Below are 21,968 nucleotides of genomic sequence, written 5' to 3'. Positions count from 1 at the left end.
TTCCTGCGAAAAGCACTCATGAGCGCATTCATATGCTGAAGAATACGGTTAAAGACTTAGCTGTACACACTCGAGGATATGCCTTTTCCAATGTAGATTTTACAGATCAATTTTCTGGCAAACAGTTAGAATGCTCACGCTTAATACAACGAACTTATTGAGACATCAGCATTTATTGAGACATTAAAAAACGGCGTTGGATGAAGGTAATTTAAATGAATATATATAACTTGGTGTTATTCCTTTTCGCCCGTTATTTATATCTGTCAAACGTAACAATTAGTTTTATTATTATCCGATGATAAAATTGGCTTACTATGAACTTTGATTTACCTGCTTTGTAAACTCGCAATGATCGCGATTATCTTTGCGCATGTTGTCGACAGGTTTATTGGCAAAACTATATAACACAATAGAACATCGACTTATGCTAAGTTTCTCAAACTATAATTACAACTGAGGCTACCGCTGACCACGGGGGAAACCTACCAACCTTTTAGAAGCATCCAGACAAGGGTATTTTCCTTCTTGTTTCGTGGCCGGTTCGGAGAAGCACGCGCTACACGTCTCTTCGAGGCTTCTCACAAAGGAAGCTCTAGGCTACATATGATGCCTGGCAAAACAGCCGCCGCAGGCCTGAAAGAGAATATTACTACTTCATTTGTTAGATAAACCATAATATGTACGGTGTGGAAGAGTATCATCCTTATACACCGTACACATTTTCATTCAATAACTTATGTATTGGTAAACGTCGATGGAAAATTATAGTTCGATACTCGGCCGCACATGAAACGTCTGCTGTTATAGAATCGATACGGTCTACATTCATGTCTTAGAGAGAAGCAAACTTTTGACAAAACATTAACAGTATCAATAATAAGACCACGAACAAATATTAATATGGCAAACGATCGTACGTCACAGGTTATTGATTAATGGCAGCGGATTATTCGGTCGGCTGGACCATTCTACGTTATACGATCAGACATTGTTAGTCATCGCGGGAAGTGTAAGATTATAGCAGACAGAACAGTTTTGCTGCTCCTTAGAGACGTACGTGCTTTCTCGGTGCCATTATTTGCTGTTTGAAAACGGAGTGTTTCCTTTTGAGTTTATTTCCTGCGCTGGCGTTGCTGTTACTGGCTTCGCTCGACAAACTGTGGTAAATAACCTAATAGCCAAGAAAAGCCAATTAATGTTTTCTACTAGAAAATCGGTAAGGACCGGTCCTCTATCTGATTACTTAGTACTAAAAAAAAAACAGGAATAGAAGCGCTAAGACCAGCATCACCATTAATGGGGCGGTGCAAGGAGCATATGCTAAAATCAAGCCAATCTCACTTTCCATCGTGGTCCCTTAAGACAATGACAGTTCTAGGAGTTTTCTATGGGAACTCTGTTTTACTGATACATTAGAGCTGCGTGTTCTATTAATAATGTTAATAAGGTCAATAATGTTGGCCCTAAGCGTTTCCTCACACACTTCAGCTGTGTTCACATACACATGTACACACGTCTCTATTTATTGACAAGTGTTACATATTGTGGTGTATCCGCACTGGAGAAGGATACATTATGGAAAGGTTACAAGAATGAGGAACCGACAGACCGGAAAGTTTGATCTCCTCTACTAGATATTGCCTAAAGCTTCTTTCTGACAGGTTAGTTGAAGAGGTTGATCGTAGCAGAGTTTTGAATTTGCCGCGAAAAGTAGAAAGAACATGAAGCGAAGACTGAAAGGTGATAGAAAGAAAAAGTGGTCTTCACAGCGGTTTGTTGTTCACGTGAACCGCACAACTGCGACACGTAATCGTCATACGTAAGTGGTCTGCTGTACTAGGGGCACACAGAAATTGACACACAGATAGCCAGGTACATCTCGCAAGGCCGCAAAGACCGGCGCCTTCCTAGTGGACGAGGCTTGTAAGTGATGTGGTGGTGATCGGTCTTTTTTACTATTTGAACTGTTCAAATTAGGCTGACGGTAATCTAGCTGAGGTTTGTTACGTAGGTTGAGCCATGTGGCCTGTTTAAGGGAATATCCAGACTCGGTTCGAGTGAATGATCCTGATAAAGACGTTCGTTTAAAAACCACCCTAAGGACCACTCAAAAACCCTAAATGACCAAATGTAACATGACATATCATACCATTGCTAATAGAATAGTGTTGTAAGTACTAGAATATCGTATTTTCCCGTAGTGTTGAGCAGCGAAGCGACCTTACCATCTGTATCTACCATTATATACTCGCCGTATTTGTACTCGCATCTGATCACGCATTAAGTATCAATACATTGATCCTAATAAACAATAAAGCAAAACAAACAAAACAAGAAATAAATTATGGTTTTGTCTTATCTTTCACGTGTCGCTTTCATATGACCCTTGGCTACACATTTCCGAATTGAGTGATTTCCGATGATGAGGAAAGCCGCTCACATAAAAGTAACCAGAAAGAACCAGAAACGCGCGGATGAAACAGCGAAAAATTACTTACAGCTAAAAAAACAGGGACTTGAACGGGGTTGGAAAGAGAGGATGGCTCGGAGGAACGGACAGGAGAAGATAAGGACGTGTCCCGAAAAGAAGCGTAGAAGACCGGCGTCAAGCCGCCCATAAGCTGAAGCCAGTCGTCCAACTTGTGACAAGAGGGTTTAGCCTTGCTCCACTGGCCCTCGTTATTATCGTTCGGCCGGCTAGGTTAGCCTACCGTTCACGCTAGCCAGAAACTCTTCAGCGCGACCAGTGATTCGTCCATCCTTTCGGCACCAGCGGTGTTGGCGGCGCTACTGTCAGCTCTTCTAAGCTAGGCCGTTTCCTCAAGCTGATGTCAGGACGCATCTGTATAAGACAATGAGTGACGAATGAAACAACAGCGGTGGAATTCAAGTCCTTTTATTGAACTCAGGAAGAACCTGTTGAGGAATGCAAAATTCCGCTCGGTTTTTCGCGAGAGTCAATAATGTAAAGGAAAGCAAGGCCAAAAGAGTTTGCTCGAATAAGCTCTGTCTATTGGACAGGGCTGGGTCCGCTAGCAACCTAATCTCCATTACAAGGATGTAAGAGTAAATGTGGATACCGCTGATCGGTTTCCGCTTCTACAAGAAGACTGCCAAAGGTGATGCTTTTATAATCTTGTTCCTTCCACAAGAAAAAAGTTGCTAATGGCTATTAAACAAGACTTCGCAAGAAAGCAAATAATTAAACACCTTTCAACGAGAAGGTAGGTAATAAGGAACAAATCGAAGTGGTCAGAGCTACTGTATCAACACTGCTGCCTTCGTCGGACAGTGGCATCAGTATCGCTAAACTAGAGAAGAAAATGGCCGTGTTTATGGTGACAGTGCAAACTAGATACAGGAGAAAGACAGTCACGTTGGTTAGGAAGCGGAACGAAAATAGGGCATGAAGTAAACGATGTTTGCGACTTTTTGTTTTTTGCTCGCCGATGTTTCAACATAATCGATGCTGCGACTAATTTAATTCAACACTGTAGCCGTACACCGTGCATAAATATTTCATAAAAGTTGATCTAAATACCGAAACCTATACCGTTATTTCTCTAAACTTAACGTGATTCAAGGCAGTAGATATTCACGCCATACTCTCGTGGGCAAAAATATGTCTATATGCATATCAGGACACCAAAAAAGGATACCACTCGTGATTCTCGTTTGCATTCGTTAAGAGTGCTCCAGACGAATGCAACGCCTCACATATTAGATCTACATATTAGGCTTATCGGTGGCGGTTTCATGCGATATCGGTACCTTTAGAGGACGATGCGGAGTATCAAAACTCAGCCAACTGGTCATGTTCCGAGTATATTTTGATAATTAAGGAATACTGTTGGCAACACTGCCGCTATTGCTGCGTTATTTGAAACTGCGAGCCTCCGTAGCGCCTGCTGATGCTTCGATGGAGTATTATTTTTGTTGGCGTTCGGCAATGTTATATGATTTATCAGTGTTATCAGTGACCACCTGAAGAGAAAAAAGCTCGAAGCAGCAGACCATTCTCTTGAACTTTATCCTAATCGTCTGAGAAAATCCTAGCGATGGAAAGCTCTACAATCAAAGAGAGAGGCCGTAGCGATCTGTTTATGGAGTGGAGCGTCTTTGATAGGAAATAGGACCTGTGAGCCTTTTCTGTTAATCATCCAATGTCGTTTTATTGTCTGTTAGAATAGATTTTTAATATGAAACACTTATTATTAGAATACACAACTACTATTCACAAGCTGTATCTGCTTTAACGCTGTCATCGGCAGTTGTTCTGCCGGCACGTTTTTACGAAATCAAAATGTTTGAAAACCATTTTTCAATGTTGGCTGTAATCTTGTTCATCTTCTATTCAATTAATAGTATTCATCCATCGCTATTCACTATTTTATGTGGAGTAATTTGCTTGAAGTCTAAGCAAAATCGATTAACCTTCCCCCTAGAAATCTCCCACGCGCAATGTTGCCTGTGACACGATTCATATGCAAGAAACTTTGGCGACATTTTTATTTATTTATTGCCTCGTTTGTTATATGTAAGCGTACAATCTATGTAAGTGTATCTTGCCGGCCAGCTATAATCGTTTCGCCTAGCTAGTTTTGACGACAAGACATCGCATTTGTTGATGTCGGCGAGAACAATCATATCGTTGTGTCAGTAAATCAACAGCGGTGGCAGTGTTCTACACTACGAGCAAAGACGAAAAATGTATATAAAATAACACGAAAGAAGAACAAGACGCGTCGCGCGTCACTGCAGTGGCTGGTAATGAACCGTCGACGATGGTCGCGCTATGCCGACAGCCATTGCTATCATCCTCACGATCATCAGGACCATCATCATCACGATCAGCCTCAGCTTCAGCAGCGACGACGGTGCCACTTTGTTCTATTATACTTTCGTGTTACCCTAGGGCGGACGCAATGAGGTCACGCAGAGAATGCGAATAGCGAGAAGAGGTATCAGCCGATGTACGAACGAACGGCGCGACAGTAACCCAAACGACGATTTGCCGTCGTCGCTTCTATGACCGACAGGCGGGTGACAATTGTACTGTTCCGGGTGGACTGCTGCAGGCTGAGTCTGTGGAAGATCACCACAAAGTACCACTAGAAGTGGACACGCACACATATAGACAGATACATATACAGTTACGGAGCGGTGGATCATGGTTCCTGCCGAAAGAACACTATTATGAGGACGGCAACCGGGAGGCATTCGCGATGATGCGGTGCAGACCAGAAATAGAAAAAGTGACTGTGAGAAGGGCTTCCCTTATCCGTCATCTATTCACGCTCATTCAGTAACTAAGAGATGAGGTTGTGCGTGCGCTGAGCGCCGTCGGTACTGATGTAATATGTACATACATAATATGGGTTAGTCAAATTCACTATCGCCGAGTCTTTTGTTCGTATGGCCACCGGAGTGAACAATGAACAAATAGAGAGTAAATGTCATGCGAAAGTTAACAGTTGTCGCTAATAGTTTTTTCTGGTCAGTCGGCAGGACTTAAGGAGCGGTTCACAATCATTTTGAACTTTCGTTATTATTATTATTATTAGTTATATCCGCGACGGGCATATATTAGTTTCGTCTATTAAAATTAAAAAAAATGTCCCACTTCAGTTTTCGCTTAGCTGTATATAAATAGAAATATAGATGAAAGTTGGAACGTTATAGTGAATCATGACGATAGAGAACAACGGTTTTGTTTGGAGCGTCATTAGTTTCAAATAAGCCGCGCCTAAGCTGTTATTGTAATATTCATCTAAGTAATGAGCGTTTCCTTGTTGCAATCATAACCGACGTTAAAGCTGTCTCCCGTCAGTTCGCGGTCTGTCTAGGCCCATCGCTGCATTTAGCGCGGTTCAGATAGTCAGGGGAAAGTCGTTAATCGACGGAGGGGTTCAAGTTCAAGGCTGTCACCACAGTTTTCATAATGAAGTACTGCGATTTTTTCGCTGCCGTTGACGCTTCTATTACAGATATCGTTATTAATGCGATTTAGCTATGTAGGATGAACTGTTATATAATTACTCATACGTCCTTGCCATTTTAATCTAACCTAGCTAGCGAAGAGGTGGCGAAATGGAGCAGGGTCTGGCCGCTGACGAACTGCCCCTGCCATTTTAGCTTGAAGATAATGCCAGTCAGCAGTAGTTGGTTCTAACGCTTCGTCGCCGTAACACTCCAACTGTCATCCACACTTCTATTTCTGTTAATCCGAAATCAATAATTCTGAGCAAATTGGACAACAATTACCGGATGTAACCGGGTCATCGGTCCGCCACAGCAAAACAATCTAGCAAATAGCCACTGCGACTAGACGGTAAATGGTATAGCTTTTTGTGAATAATCAAAGGCCATTATCAACGTATGGGAGGAAACACTGAACCACGAAGCATAAGTTAACAGAGACGCATCGGAACTGTACTGCCGATCAACTGAATTAGAATCTGCAGTGATAAATATATATTGTTAGTGTGAATATGCGCTGCAAAAGCATTTTGAAACTGTGCTATCGACTGTGTCCATGGTTGCTGCCTGGCTCGACTGTTTAGCGTGGTTAGTAGGGTCCAGAAAGCGACAAAGAAAAAAAATTAACAAAAAGGAAAAGACTGAGGGAGGTTCTGCATTAATAAATCGCAGAACATACAAGCGTTACGAATATACGTCAAACTGAATTATTAAATTTCTTTTCAGCAAAATGTAAGCTTCTTGTCAAAAACAGCGCGGGACGTCCAACCCAACTATCGAAAGCCTGGTCTCCAAGCTGTGCATCCCAGGCTACCGCTCACCGACGTCAGATTTATAAACACACACAATAGTATGAGATTATGCACGTAACTCGTCGGTTACATGTAACTGCAGCATGGTTTCTGTTTCCTGCTCGAATCTCCTATAGGTATAGTATTAGGACACTAGTTTTCGATCTCTTCGTGTCAGTCACGATTGCAAACCGTCCACGAGTACGGCGGTCGGAGTGCATATATAACGAACATCCCACTGTATCCATCTCCAGCCTGTTTTATGCAGAGTAACTTTCGTTATACGGCACTATACTAAAAAAGGTGAATTAATTACCAAGTCGGCTATGGTCCAAATCGTAGACACCTTGAAAAATGTATGATACTTGCAATTTTAAACGTATCTGAACGGACTGGGTCCGCCCTGTTGTAACACCCAAATGTCTTTAGGATCTTTGGAAATTAGAAAAAGGATTAGGAAATTTGTTTTAGATAGGGAAAGATGTTATAGTGTAACGCATATCTAACGATGTCAATTCTCGGCACGTTTTCGAGTACGCTTTGATTTGCTAACTGATAAAAAAACAACATGTGCTAAAATGCGTACCACATGAATTCCTACTATTGTTTGCTTCGAGCTCAGCGAAACTTAACAGAGTGCTCCCTGCTATTTATTTACATCGATCTGTTGAGATCGATAGCTACAAACAGACTTTGGACACCGACTCAGCCATACAATTACACAGTTATCCGAAACATTTTAAACCTTAGAAATAGCACTATTGTTACAAGCTATATAAGAATTTGCTTTTCTTGTTGCTACCGTCAGTTAGATTCGAAAGTCTGAAAACAGTTTCTCATTTGCGTGATCAGCATCTGGCAATGACCAAATAAACAGCTGCGGACAAACGGGTGGCCACTGAGTGAGTAAACGTGCAAGCCAGGACACTTATCAGTAGGCAGCTTGGCCTGAATGACGGAGCTCACGATTCCAGCCTGCTCGTCTTTTCACTCTATTAGATGTTGTCAATGCTATTCTCTATAAGTTTACCCCACCGCTGCCGGCCGCTCAACGAAGATTACTTCTACAACCACCGCATTTTTGACACGAAGTCACGTTTGAGTCACGCAAAACAACCTTTCATACACTTGGGTTTGTTGATTGTGCAGTCCGTCTCTAGCACTGCATCAGCCTGCGTTTCTGTTATGACGATACAGCTGTCATAATTTTGCGTTGATTTTCTTTGCCAACAGCAGTAACCACTTGATAAAAAGCGCCAAGCAGACACAATCACGAACACATCATCTAAATTTAGTATTTACTAAGCCAGATCAAAACAGGCAGACATTCTGTCAGAATTCTAAAAAAAAAAGCGGAAGTTATTATATTGTTGTTGATTGTCTCGGCTATTGTTGTTATCGTTGCGGCTGCGACTTGGACGTGCTTTACACTTGTACTCTTGTCTTATATATATATATATATCCCTCCCTTTCATATGTATATATATATATATATATACATATGAGGGGGAGGGAGAGGGAGAACAATGGCAGGACCTATAATTGTCACGCATTCGACGTTGAGTTTAGACGAAGGCGTAATTCGTGGTGAGGTAGATATGGGAATTAAACGTGTGGCCTTTCTGTATTTTTTTGTTCTCCGTGAGATTATCGCAAATTACGGATTTCAACGCCTGCACAGTTACACCAGTACAACACAGAGCGTTCACGTTCGACTTCCTAGGCCCTGGAAGTTGAACCACAGATTAATGTCGATCAAGAAACGTGGAGAATTTTTTTCTGTTGGAAAAAAAGATTTTCCAACTTACTTAGCATCTAGATGAAACCGTTCACAGTACGCAACCGGCGGCCATGTGCGAGCCAAAGTTTTAGATTGAGTTAGCTTTTGTTCTAAGTTAGTAATAAGGGAAATCACATGTCCGGTCCTCCATTCTTTTAGAAGTTATCATACATAATCAAGCTATTTATTAGTAGTACTGGTATCAATTTGACGGATGAAATTGTGGATAGCATTTGGATTTTCGCCAACCTCAGCAGCCTATCAGTGCGCCGCTGCTGTTGGCCGTAAGCCATGTAAGCCATGAATTCAATGTCACCCGCAGCCGAAAAACTGGTCGGTAGAAACCGACCGAGTGCAAAATTTGTGTCGGGAGAAGTTGGAAAATCTTGGTTGAGGTCCGACGTCGCAGTCGAATGATCGTGCCTTGTGAAAATGGTCGCAGTTTAGCGGGCCGACTGCACAGACTTGATCCTTGCGGAGTCGGAATGGCGAGCGAGGCGAAAATAAGCAAGCTTGTCATGTCGCCTCGTATCGAGTAGCACATCCAAATACGAAATCATTATACTCTTCTTTATCTACCGATGTTACGATGGCAAATAGGCTACGCTGTTTACGCATAGCGAAGCTTACCTATTACGTATCATATATGCCTCAATTGAATTTCTATCAAAGCTATTTAATGTAATGACACTGCGCTGTGTGTCGAATCCCGAAGACAAAACTGAATTCTAGTTTTTTTTTCGTTCGAAACGAATAACATGTATCTGTATTATGAGAAAAGTGTCGTTTTGACACTGCCGACAACTCACGCGTCACTAGACCGTACTTGTCGATGGTGTATCTGCGAACACACTTTATTTTCAACGAGGACGTACTGTAATATCACACAACGAATAAATGGCCTCGGCTGTTCTTGATTGGCAAAAAAACAAGGACCCGAACGAAACCGTGTTACAGTGCGATAAAGAGGGGAATTTACAATCAGTTCTTTGCGCTTGTGGGTTTGTATTAATCTGATGGGCTTGGAGCTCTTGGTTGGGCAACGTTGTGGATGTAAAAGCACCAGTGGCTTGTCGCCAATAGAAGGCAATTTGTCGATGAAGCTCAATGCCAAAGAGTTTGGATAAGACGTTGTTGGTCGCTGGCCACCACCGCTTGAAGAACTGCAGTGGAGACAGTAACAGTTTTTGGCCTATTGCTTTATGCAACTGCAAATAATGGCCGAAGCTTTTGTGTACATTTGCATGCACCTAAGCAAAAGGGATAAAGTTTGGCATCTTCGGATGTATTCACCTAACAGCACGTAGAAATAGCAGATGGGTCAGATATGCTACCCACGATGGGGACGATACTATCGGCGAAAGCCTACGGCAGAAGGACGAAACATCACAAAACCAGAAAGATACCATCGTAACTTAAAGACATTATCCACGTAGCTTGGCTATGACGTTAAACCATATATCTGGATGAATTTGGGATCTTTTGATTCGACCTACTCACATCGATAAGTTCATCATACGTGGAGAGAGAGAGAATGGGTCAGTTTTATCATACGCCGGTTAACCGTAGACCCCAACCCACATTTACACACATATTTCTTCGAATACATATAGCACAAGACGTAGCGTCTTGAATGCCCCACCACCAGTATAATTCTGAGAGGATAACTATGAGGAACAGATTTATCGTGTTGGGTTGAGCGTCAGTTGATTTCGGAGTCGTTCGTTGCTTCCTTCATAGATCGGTGATGGGCTTCGCTTCAGCAGACGACTCAGCTGTTTACCCGTGGTGGATTTTATAGGGCGACAGCGCTGGCAGCGCCACCGACAGCCATCGTGGTAGCGCTGCTACTAAAACAGTGGTAACTCGACGAGGGGCAGGAATAGTTCTAGAAGAAACGAAGGAAAGAGCAACGGGCATAGTTGCTGATTAGTGCGCCGCTGATAGTCACGGCGGCGGTGGTCCGGGACGCATTAATTAGTAATTGGACAGACAAGGCGAAGCGCAAGGTAGAGTCGCACCATCGTTTAGGAACGTTACTGCTCTACGCTAGTGAGGGTATGCAAAAAAAGAAGGAGCGACATAAAAGAACCCAGTAAACTTAAGAGTGACAAAACAGTTGCCTCGCTACTGTCGTTGGCTTCCTGCTGCGACTACACCAGCTGCTAGCACGAGGCCGTTCGTGCACCCCGTCACCAGAGTGCGCCAGGCCACCTTAGCTGTGCTCGCCGACGAACGAACCCGCCATTCATTCTCAATACCTACACATATGAAAATTGACAACAGTCGCTACACAGCCGAGGCGCAGCCACTTCTGCAAGCTCTTCTGTACACACCCAAAGATGCTGACTGTCAATGCTCCACTTTTCATTCTGCCTTTCTGGAGAAAAAAGTCTAGCACTTGGTTTGTACTTTTGTACGCGTTCTACATTTGTTTCTCCTTGTGGACTGCAGTCTGCCAATCACCCGACGTCGTTCCTTGCGTCATTAGGTGATGACGCGTCTTTGTTCGACGCCTCATCGCTAAAGACCTGGTAACTCTTTCACAGTGTACTGCTAGCAATACCCCACGGCAAGCCAAATAATGTAATGAACTGTACATACTTTATACCGTTACGGTCTAGTCCGACAGTAATGATCGCTACGTATATCGGCGTGTTACTGCGATGGAGATAGGTTTCTGTGGTGACACGGGGACAAGTTGGTTGCTGATACTGCTGGTTGGTGGTCGAGGTGAGGGCGACTGCTGACTTCCCAATTAAGCAAACTGAGAAAACGAAAAAAACGGGTATTCCGCTGCGCGTCGGCTGCCACCGCCGCCGCGGGCAGAGATAGCTCCAGTGACCGAGAAAGCGAAACAAGCAAGTAGTTCTAAGTGGACTCTTCTGCAGCGACGTTCAGATAGCAATGAAAAGACGCTTGCGCGTTCGGAGCTCACTCAGAAAGAACAAGAAAAAAAGCCAGGATCTGCGCATTATCCGCTACTTGTGCAAAATAGACTCCTCTGTGGAGCACCGACAAATTAATTTTTATTATTATTATCGTAGAGCGTATAAGAAAAACGTTTAGAATCTGTGGGATGACAGGGACACGCTGGAAAAAATGTACAGGGCGAAACAGCTGGACGCTGAATGCGTTCATAAACGACAGGAGTAGCGGCAGGAGTAGGACCAGAGCAAGTCAGGACAACGCGATGGTGTCAGGGTAACAACATGCGCCAAAAATTTGAGATGCATTATGCGGCGAACAAATACAACATAGGCTGCTATGCTATTTATTTAATGGAAAAAATCCAATTTTTCTCATACGGTATGGGGAAACAACAGTTCTAAGTTATAATGTGAGAATTAACTTCTCGTTTTTTCTATTTACGTTTATGATGAATGCTTGATGTAGACAATTGACTGAAACTTAGATATACAAGCGACAACAAAAAACCGGCAACATCTACAGACAGGAAATCGTAAAACGTCCGAGCTTGCTTGATATTATCAGCCTATTCCGTGTGTCATATATTGTCGAAATTGTATTCTCGACAAGCAAATTCGAGGGGCAAATTCGGGCTACTAATATTAAATCTGTGCAATGCTAATTATGTTTCTGCTGTATGTTAAATCAACTTGAATTAAATGTGAGATACTTGAAGGTAATTACGAAAGTAATTTAAGAAAACTATAAGACGCCAAAGTACACAGTTATCCGTTTTTACGATATGCATACGATGGCCCTGTGGTTGTTTGGAGCAAATACTATTTTCCTTTGCCCGGATACACCTGATGCTGGCTGCCTCTGTTATCTTAAGCAGTACTTGTTATCGGGAAACTATAACAGTAAATAGTAGGGCAGCAAGAATGGACTTTTTATTCAAGATCCTTATCGCTGTTACTATTAGCAAACCGCTTACATCTATGCTAGTATGCACCACGAATGCAGCAAAAGCATCCGAATCGGTGCAGGGTCCAGATTTACGGATGTGTAGCAGTATTAAATACAAACATTACGTGACCCAATGGGGCGCCGTTTTGCATTAACTAGACACCGTCTGTGAGATGCACATCCTTTCCGACAGTATTTGTCGACGATATCTTCTACAAACTAGAAGTCTGCCATCTTGCTAGGTTTGCTTCCAAGCCATCATACGGTCTGATATAGTTTCCTTCAGATAACCACTCGAACGGACTGCACGTACCAAATATCATATATGGTTTATTGTTAAATGTTATGCGCTCCACCAAATTCTGTTTTTCCATGTAAGAATTTTTTTTCACGCAAAGGCCCTTCTCCTCAGACACGAAGCACTTGCAGCTGTGCTGTGTCATTTGTAGAATTTTGGCAACGCTCCTAGGAGAAAACGTGAACAGATCACATCAAGAACAAATTGTATCGCAATGTTTTCGTCTTTTAGTTCCGTCTACACTGGATGACAACTCTGAGTGCTTTGGGTTCCCACCAACATTTATGGTCAGTCTTATTCTGTCTTCGAGGACGCCCGACCCTTCCACCTTGTCTTATTTTGCCGGCCCCACCTGCTTGGCTTCTGCCCTCTGATCTTAGCTGGTAAAAGTACAGAGTTTATTTGCTCCAGGGGCTTCGGCTGGCTTTTTCATTTTGTGTCTCGTTGCGGTTACTAGTCGAACGTTAGGCTTGTTCGCCATTCTGCCAACTCCGTGAGTTTCTTCACCCAGCACGCTTCTTTAGTTGTTCTATGGACACCATATGGCGCAAACATTCTATTTGCTTTTGTTACAGATAGTATCATAGTATCTAAAAGACCAGATTTCTAAGAGTTTTCATAAAAGCAGATCCGATCCGAAACGACAAAGGCCTATCTGACTGAAGTGTGTTAACTGATGACTGAATTAAATCATAAACGAAGCCAAAATCTATTTGAGGCAAATTACGCTGGAGAAAATTCACGTTGACCGAACATAATGTTGCCAAGATAACGACTTGGTTATCGTTAGTAGTTAATAATGCACAAGGTTATTTGAAATGGTGATGACAGCCTAAGTGAGGTTATTTGGAAGGAACTGCCAGAGAACAATTCATAATTACAGTTTAGTCCCGCAAGGGAAAATGATAGATGGCAATGATTTTAGAAACTGCGAGCTGAAGATCCAGTTTTATTGCTAGGGTTAAATGGTGGATCTACGGAAAGGGGGCGTCTTACTTAGGCTGTATTGAAGCAGCTCGTTCAATTCATGGCTAAAAACAAAGAACGCTTCGGCCAACGAGTTAATTTGGGACCCAACATGCACAATTCAAAATGGTAAGCAAATTAAGATTTTCACAGCTTGCAGTGTGGTTACATCACCAGAAGTGGGCACCAGAAGTAGTGACAGTTCGAAATGTCATTGGTTTTGAAGAAAACTTTTCCATGTCTTTGGCGGTTTCCGACCGCCTGAGCATGTTTTATTTTTAGCTGATTAGCTAAAACCTCTTGGTCTAATCATTTTCACAACTTTCCCATATATTTTGCAACTTTAAAGCTATCTCTAACTTAAATATTCTCATTATCGTAGAGTGTATCTGAAGTGAGGGTATTGGAAAACATCTGAATAGTTATGTGGTGATGACTACCTGCAACGAGTAAAACGACAATGTATATTCGCTAGCATGAGGCCATCGAGAGTGATCACTGCATAGGCAATATGTAAGATATTGTATGAACGGTGTTTTTGAGAGTGTGGGCAGAATGGCTGTCCACACCAGAAGACTCGTGGGCTTACAGGAGGTGATCACTGTTGGAAAATTATCGCTGAAGTATGCAGCTGGTTGATAGCTGAGTCGCGGCCGGCAAATCAGGCATTGCACATTAGAATTTGTTCGATGTGTATTTCAGTAAGAGGTTGAGCTAAACAACAAAAATGACTTCACTGTCGGTGTTCACGCAAATGGGGAGACATTTGCGGTGCCTGAAAAGGTCCCTCTTGTAATGAAGCCTATACGAGCAAGGTCCAAAAACTATACCATCCAAAACTATCCAAAATTAAATTATGACCGTTCCAATCGTTTCAACTGCTTTCGCGGTAAGTTGAACGACTGACCGTAAGTCGCACTTATTCTCTGTAAACCTTAGGAAAATGGGATAGGACAGATGACTTAACTGGCGCCCCTAGATACAATCCGTGTCGATGTTGTTGTTAAGTAATTATTCTTTATGTCGACAACTCCTCATTTTAGAGGCAACATGTTGCAATAAAAACGTATTGTTACTCTAACTAAGCATACGTATTTTGATTTATGAGTTAAACAACTTGCAAATAAGTACTGCTCTGGGCGCTAAAAACAAGTGCAGCCCCAGCTATGCTATTTATGTTCAAGCTATGTACGTCACAATAACCTAATATGGACATTTGGTGAATTCTCTTGCTGCAATGGTCGTCACCGATGTAGTAATTGTTCACTTCCTTGATTCCGCAAACTCTTTCTCTTGAGTCTTTCTAGTCCCTAGTTCTAATCAGCATCGATGGCTCTATGAGAGAGAGTAAACGAGGCCTTTCGAAAGGCTGGAAGGCATGCTGTTACCCCAAATAGACTGTTGTAGTATGGTGTTAGATCGTTTAGCCTTGACCTCAATATGTCTGTGCTTATTATGTATATAATAAGTATATATAGAAAGAAGAATAGTAGTAATAATAATTTGATTACATATCAGCATCAACAAGTTACGCGACCGGCCTAAGCGCCTATACAACCTTTAAGGTTGGCGCGGCTTTCGCTACTTGAACTTTCGAACTGCACAGAATTATATGTCTGTAGTATGCGCCTGCGCCTAACGACAACGAAAACGTCGAGGACCAGATACCTGTTTATTGCACAGGCCGACTGAGAGGTACCATAGGAAGAACTCAGCTGTTTCGGTGCTATTGTGAATTGCTGTTTTGCTTTATGTTTTAGTAAAAATTTACAGGTGTTAATGTGCTGGTGGTGATTGGCTGTATTTCAAACCAGTTATACGAACAACGATTGTTTCTTGTGTCTGGCTTATTTGTGTGCCGCTATCAGAGCGCAGCCGTAGCAGTGTATCAGAAACGCCAAATGGAATTAGGAAATCTAAGAAAAAGGAGACAGGTCTTCGTTCTTGATTGCGGTGTTACTTCGGACAGTCCGTCCATCAGTTTGCCTACTCGACTTTCTGGTTGGACCCTGGCAATAACTGTGTCATGTCATGTCATGTTTGCAGATGGTTGCTGTAGTAGGTCTTGCTGTCGTTTGGCGGCTTTAGAAGAGACAGAAGAATGGGGAAATGTGTGACAAGAAAAAGGACCAAAGTAGAAACGGGGACGTTGGTAGCGCAGTATGGCCGGGTGGCAGAGCGAATTCAGGAGAAAAGGCATCGAGGCCATGCCTTTGTATGCTGCTTGTCCTTCTAGGACGAAAAAGGACATGCGGCTAATGTCTGATAGAACAGGCCCTCGCACGAACTGCTGCCGAGGTTACTTGGCGTAGATACTGTTGCTGTTGTAGTAATGCAACGCTGTTCGCTGTTATGCGGGCTTTAGTCTGCGACTTTTGGACGCATTTCTGGTAGGTATATATGCCAGTGATATTACCAATGCTCGGTAGGGCGGGTATCCAAGATGTCCAGGAAAGACATCCAGCACATAGCAGAACCCAGCAACACCCACCCAGCGCTTCCTTAGCATCCAGTACGGCCTTCTACACACTACGAATGGTGGTTGGGCCTTTTACTTCTCCAAGCATGTACACGTATATTGGCACCAGCTGTTCATATACGGTAGCCAGCCGAGAATAGGCTACAGAAATGGGAATACGTCATATGCTCATCGTATGTATGTAAGTGATTTTAGCAGAAACAGAAGCAGCAGTGACAGTCACTGCGTGACTCCATCGTCCTAACCGTTAGCACCGGCAGGCCAGTGAAGCAGTTTCGTCACTGTCATCGCCGCAATGTTTGTCGACATACACTACTTCATACGTTACCGTACCGCCTTCTCACACGCATACAAGAATCTACAACGTGAGTTTGAGGCGGTGCCTGCATTACGTTGGTCGGAAATGTAGCAGTGATGGTAAAAGGGAAAGAGGGCAAGAAAACTACGGCGCCGATGCAAGTTATGTGAGCTTGGATATCTGTAGATCAAATCGAGCTATGATATCAAACTGAAGACGATGGACGTCGTGGTGGCTTCGCTAGCCGTTACGTGTCAATATGTCACTTCAAACAGGCATAGAAGGCCTGATGAGCAGAAAAGAACGCATCCAGCAAGGACGTGCCTTTGCTGGAACTAATGGTACCTTCATATTTGATAGTATTGATACGTATGATCGCGACAATGAATGAGCGAACTCGTTGAATTCATTGAGTGTGTAAAGCCGTAGAGAGAATGATAGTTGCACAGTACAATGTGGCACAATGCATTAGACGGAACTTGTGGGCGCCTCTGCAGGACGAACTGCGACGAGATAGGCTGTAGCTGAAACATACGAAGGTAGGTCGTGATGCGGTTAATTCATTCAAATTTATATATGCATTTCACAGCAGTTTTACAGCTGCTATGCCACGCGCGTAAAGGATACACCTTTCTAAACGTCCCTAGAATTTTCCTCTAGAAACCTTCAGAGCTCCGATCATTATTTGTCCGTGTAGCAAGGTTCTTTCAAGAGATAACTGAAGGGGAAATAGGCTAAACGAATAAGTTTTCGTAAGAACTCTTGTTTGCTTTGCTTGATATGTATTGCTAAGCTTTTCGTTTCACACATACACTAACATGTGCTCTACTCGAGTGCCTGCCGGCAATAACGTAAAGCTGTTTCACCTGCCAAAATCGATCGAGAAGGACAAATCTTGTTTTGCAAATTCAATTACTCATTTCGTAAAAATCTTAAACGTCATGAGTTAACGTGCAAAACTTGAGCTAAAGTACCAAATTCAACATTACTTGCTTTGAGTATTACATTTTTTACAAAATTATGTTTTTTTGTTTACCACCTTCTCCTAGCGGCACGTATCGCTAAATCGTGTTTCTGAGAAACGCGAAAATTTCGATACGAAAATAAACACAATCGGATAATCAAAACCGTTTCCAGATTTCATCTCTTCAATCAATGCAATAAGCAAACATACAATTAATATTTTTCGTTAACCAACGCTCAGTACTGCCAGTATTCAATGGTTCGTTTAGCTACCGGCAAATCCTATTTTTGAATCAACATCCAAACTTCTCTTCCACAGAAGTGATCAACTTACTACAAACCCAAATCGAAAAGACAACTGAATCAACTTGCTGTCATCTCATTGATATCACACTGGTTCCCCTGGGGGAAAGCGAAGAGTTCGATTCTAACAGTGGTCATTAGTTTGTTACAATTTTTTTTGATGAGTGTTCCCCGGGGGATGGTTGTTCACGTCTCCCGTAGCGACTACCAATGCTATTACAGTAATGTTTCAGCATTAACATCGATTGGCTTCAGACAGGACTGTTGCTCTTGGATCTTATGGTTTGAACCAGCCAAAGAGCGTAACAAGACGTCGCGTTCTTTACGTGTGAGAGCACGTCTCAATGTGTAGGTTACCATTCATTTGTTGCAACAACGGCGCTTAGGGATGGTAACATCAAAGGCGAGCAGCGACAGACCCTCACCGCAGCGGATGTGTGGTCCTTCATTAGCGTTGACGGACTATATGCAAGTAAAGACGCTATGCCACTCCACTCAACAGTTCGACGTCCAGGGCGCCTCGACCATTTTCGTGGCCATATGGTGGCCTCTCAGATGGAGCTAAGCAGCGGGCGGCTCACTGGAAACTCCACTGGCCAGAGACGACGACATCCAACGAAAGCGACTGCCGCTCCAAGCCACTGTCTTCACCGCCTTCGCTTCTACCTCCGCCGGTGCCACAATTCATCGCAGTCGTCGCGTCCACCAGGGTGAAAGGAAAACCACTGCCTCTAAGAACCTGGCAGAAACGCTGCCTGTGGTGAAGAGAATGCATCGCATGAGTGTCGCTAAACACACAAGCACAGCTCTACACACCGGCAGACAGTTCAAGGTGCATTGTCCACTTTGACTGTTGCACTACTGCCGTCATCAGCCTCTCGTTTATCGTCCAATAAGTACGGACGGGCAGTAGCTGCTACTATTACTAATACAAGGGTGCTCTAGCTAAGATCTCGAACAAACTGGGAACGCCCGTCTGTCCGACTCTGCCAGAGTTGGAACTGACTCTGCCGCTAGTTATACACATGTAATGTGAGTAACCAATGAGATAGAGTTCACATGCAAAAGTGGTGGCCATGACTGGCAGAGTTACGCAGCGACATCACCAATGGTATGCTAGACGACAAATGTAGCAGAAGTGGATGAAGTAGAAGGGACTCTTAAGCACGAATGAGGTTAAGGAGTTGCTTGGAAAAGGTGCAGGAGTAGAGACTAGGCCAGATGGGGTACTTGACGTCGGCAGGTCAGTAGAGCTTCGTTTATTGGTTTCATCTGCACACTATCACTACAGCACATGTTGTGTGTCATGGAGTGTTGTGAAGACCAACTGGGTCAACAAGAAAGAAAATGCTTGGACAAAGGAATACTGACAGGGATGGTAGCCACTCAGTCATGGCCGTCCTCAAATGGAAGATATGCTTGGCTTTTCTCTGCCCAAAGGTGGCTCATCTTGCCTCTGAGAAGAACAAAGGAAAGTATCGCACTAATCGGTAACTGATCGACCCGTTTAACTGACTGTGTCGTATTACCTAGTGAGCATTTGTCAAAAAAAGATGAACACCTGGCCAATCGTTACATCATCTTCTTTGTTTATTAACCCAGTAGTTGCACTACTGATACTCAATAGTCAAAGTTAATACTTGAACAGTAAAACACATTCATTAAAATTATTTGCCCAGTTGTTGTTTGTTAGGATATGCATACAATCTACCTCTGTCTATTGTTCTATATCTCCTAACGTATTGTGCATTACATAGTTTTTTTTTCTATTGTGAAATTGCTCAATATCGTGCCTCTTCCAATGAACTTAGGAATTTTTGATACAGATAATTTTCCGGAAACAACGAGCTATTTCCAGGCTCTCCTAACTACAAAGCGTTTTCTGCCCATGTTACATAATGTTGGATTTTTTTTAATGGACATTTTTTTTAGCATTAGCATTTCTACAGATGCACAGTTTATAGGAGGTAGCGCTGGCTCATGACGGAAGACTCAGCAGAAGCAGTGTTCATCTGAGACGATTCAACTGCCGCCGGCAAATGATGATGCCTGAATATTGTTGAAGCGTCGAAATCAGTTCTTCCTTTACAGGCCATGACGACATCTCGGGCATGTTCTATACGCCCGTCGAATCATCACTACCCCCACAGAAGCAACGTCACCGCCATCTGTCGTCACGGCCGCCTCTTGTCACGGCTACAACCGAGACGATCCCGGTGATACTACACACTATAATAGCATTTTTGGTAATTGTTATGTCAAGGCAGGAGACTGCGGCAGTGACGACTTGAGAAACATTTAGGCGAGCAACATCTTTTTTGATTTTGTCCCAAAAGCTGAGTTCTGCTTTTTCTATTGTAGTAAGAACCATTGCCTCCCCATGACTGACACGGGTCCTCTATTGTTGTTCCGTGCCATCTGCATAGTTTTTATGGAAGCCTTACCCAGCTGCTGATGGACGCTTCTTTCTGCGGTCCTCTCGCCCCTGCATATTACGAGAAATATTCTTCTCAGCCTCCACTTATCTCAGCCAACACTCTAAATTTAATGTCTGCTAAATTTAATGACTTTAATGTCTGCTGCAAGCCACAAATCAGTATCGGTCCTCTGCGCAGTTTACGGTTCCTGCTTCTGTGGCCGTTACCGTTGTCGCTGCCACTGCTCCTTTTTTTTTTTTCAGTTGCTTCTGTTGCATCCCGTGTATGTCCTAGTTCAAAGGCTCTAGGTTGACGGTTAGCCTTCTCCCTAGCTAGGTTACTCGAGAATAGTGCTGGCAGCAATAGCAGCAACCCTTCTGCTGAACCAACCGCCAGTCATTCCAAAGTATTATTTGATTTTTGAACGCGTGACATATCCTACATGAAAGGATTTGGGAGGGGACAGGGTGGTTTGTTAGCCAGCGGCTGTTCTCAATCAAAGACCTTCGTTTCGCATGGCGGTTCTGACGCACCCAGATATAAACAGAAACGGATACACTTCTATCCACATGGCATGCTCACCGACTGTGTTAAACTAGTAGGCTTATCGAGCCCCTGTTCTTTAGAGTTTATGGAGCCTAGTGCTTTGTATGCTATGGGAAATAAATCATATAGTTTTCTTTTAATTTAAAACTTTAAAAAATCGCCACTGATCTTGTCCAAAACTGAAAGATTTTCTCGGAAGCAAACTGCCCTCGTGGTCGGGTAACTTCGGGAAAACTGAGGTTGGTTGCTTAAGGCGCGTTAACATAGGAGCGTTTATCATTGGAATACCAAATAGAAACAGCTACAGTGATTTGACTGAGCTTTCAGATTAGAATACAAGCCAAAAATTGATACAAAACAAACCAAACGCGACCCATTGCCGAGTTAACTGTATTGATTCAAGGCCCTCGTGACAAACAAATAGGCCTTGTCTGATTTATTCAGGACAATAAAACTTCCATTCATATTGTAATTATTCTTTTTTGCTTTGTGTAATCTTCTTTTAGTAACTGCTAGTTTATTACAATGTTTGCACCTTCCTGTCCGCTCAGGATGAAGAGCGATTATATCCAATGGAGTTAGTGGAAATGGAAACTAAATGTAATTAACTAGCTAATGGAAAGCTAGTTAATTACACTTAATTGCTGATAACAGCAATAATGATGGTGCGTATACTCTCTGTTAAGCGACAAATAGACGAACGTTTAAATAAGATCCGATAACTAGCAAGAGCCCCTGAGGATTATCTGGCGGGGTCGCCTTTGGTGGATTATAAACAATAAGAAGGTCATGACGAAAGCAAGGCACCAGTTTAGTAGAGTATGGTCCACTAATAGAAACCACAGCGTATTCATGATACTGGTGTACCCAACATTATTTCCCTATTTCTTTGCTCAGAGTAATTATTTCGTTTTTCATTCCTATTTGAATTGATCTTGTTATTAGAAGTGAAGCTATCAACTTGTTTCAAGCATTAACCTTTTTAAAATTAGCAGGATTGTGACCATGGCTGACTTTTGACACAGGTGCACTGTGGCATATGTATCTTCCGCGACATGCATAGGCTCTGATGTAAGGCACGTGATCTCCTACCGGCACTAGCGTCATCTGCTCAAACGACTGCCGTGCTTTTCTATGTAGACGAAGCAAACTATATACATTATATGGTTTATCTATGTTTATTACGAGATAACTAGAGGGAAAAGATTCGATGTGAACCTTCGTATGTAAATATGTGTTTCATAATTTCATATAACTATACTATATGAC

General features: G+C 42.9%; 1 long non-coding RNA gene across 5 annotated transcripts in view; it reads right to left on the bottom strand.

The window, feature by feature from the left end:
• Positions 1-21,968, bottom strand: part of LOC111262682 (uncharacterized) — a 43,263-nt gene that overhangs the window by 7,638 nt on the left and 13,657 nt on the right. Inside the window, exons 2-4 of one of the 5 annotated variants that reach the window (XR_015312020.1) lie at positions 2,502-2,845; positions 1,061-2,304; positions 494-636 (exon numbers count right to left, since the gene is read on the bottom strand). This is a non-coding gene — a long non-coding RNA (uncharacterized LOC111262682). Of the gene's footprint in view, positions 1-493; positions 653-1,060; positions 2,305-2,501; positions 2,846-21,968 lie in introns of all 5 variants that reach the window. The other 4 variants (XR_002681786.1, XR_015312021.1, XR_015312022.1 and 1 more) reach the window with 4 other exon arrangements.

Source organism: Varroa jacobsoni, unplaced genomic scaffold, assembly GCF_002532875.2.
Source record: "Varroa jacobsoni isolate VJ856 unplaced genomic scaffold, vjacob_1.0 scaffold_693, whole genome shotgun sequence".
Taxonomy (NCBI): Eukaryota; Metazoa; Arthropoda; class Arachnida; order Mesostigmata; family Varroidae; genus Varroa; species Varroa jacobsoni.
This window is presented reverse-complemented; position numbering and strand designations above follow the sequence as displayed.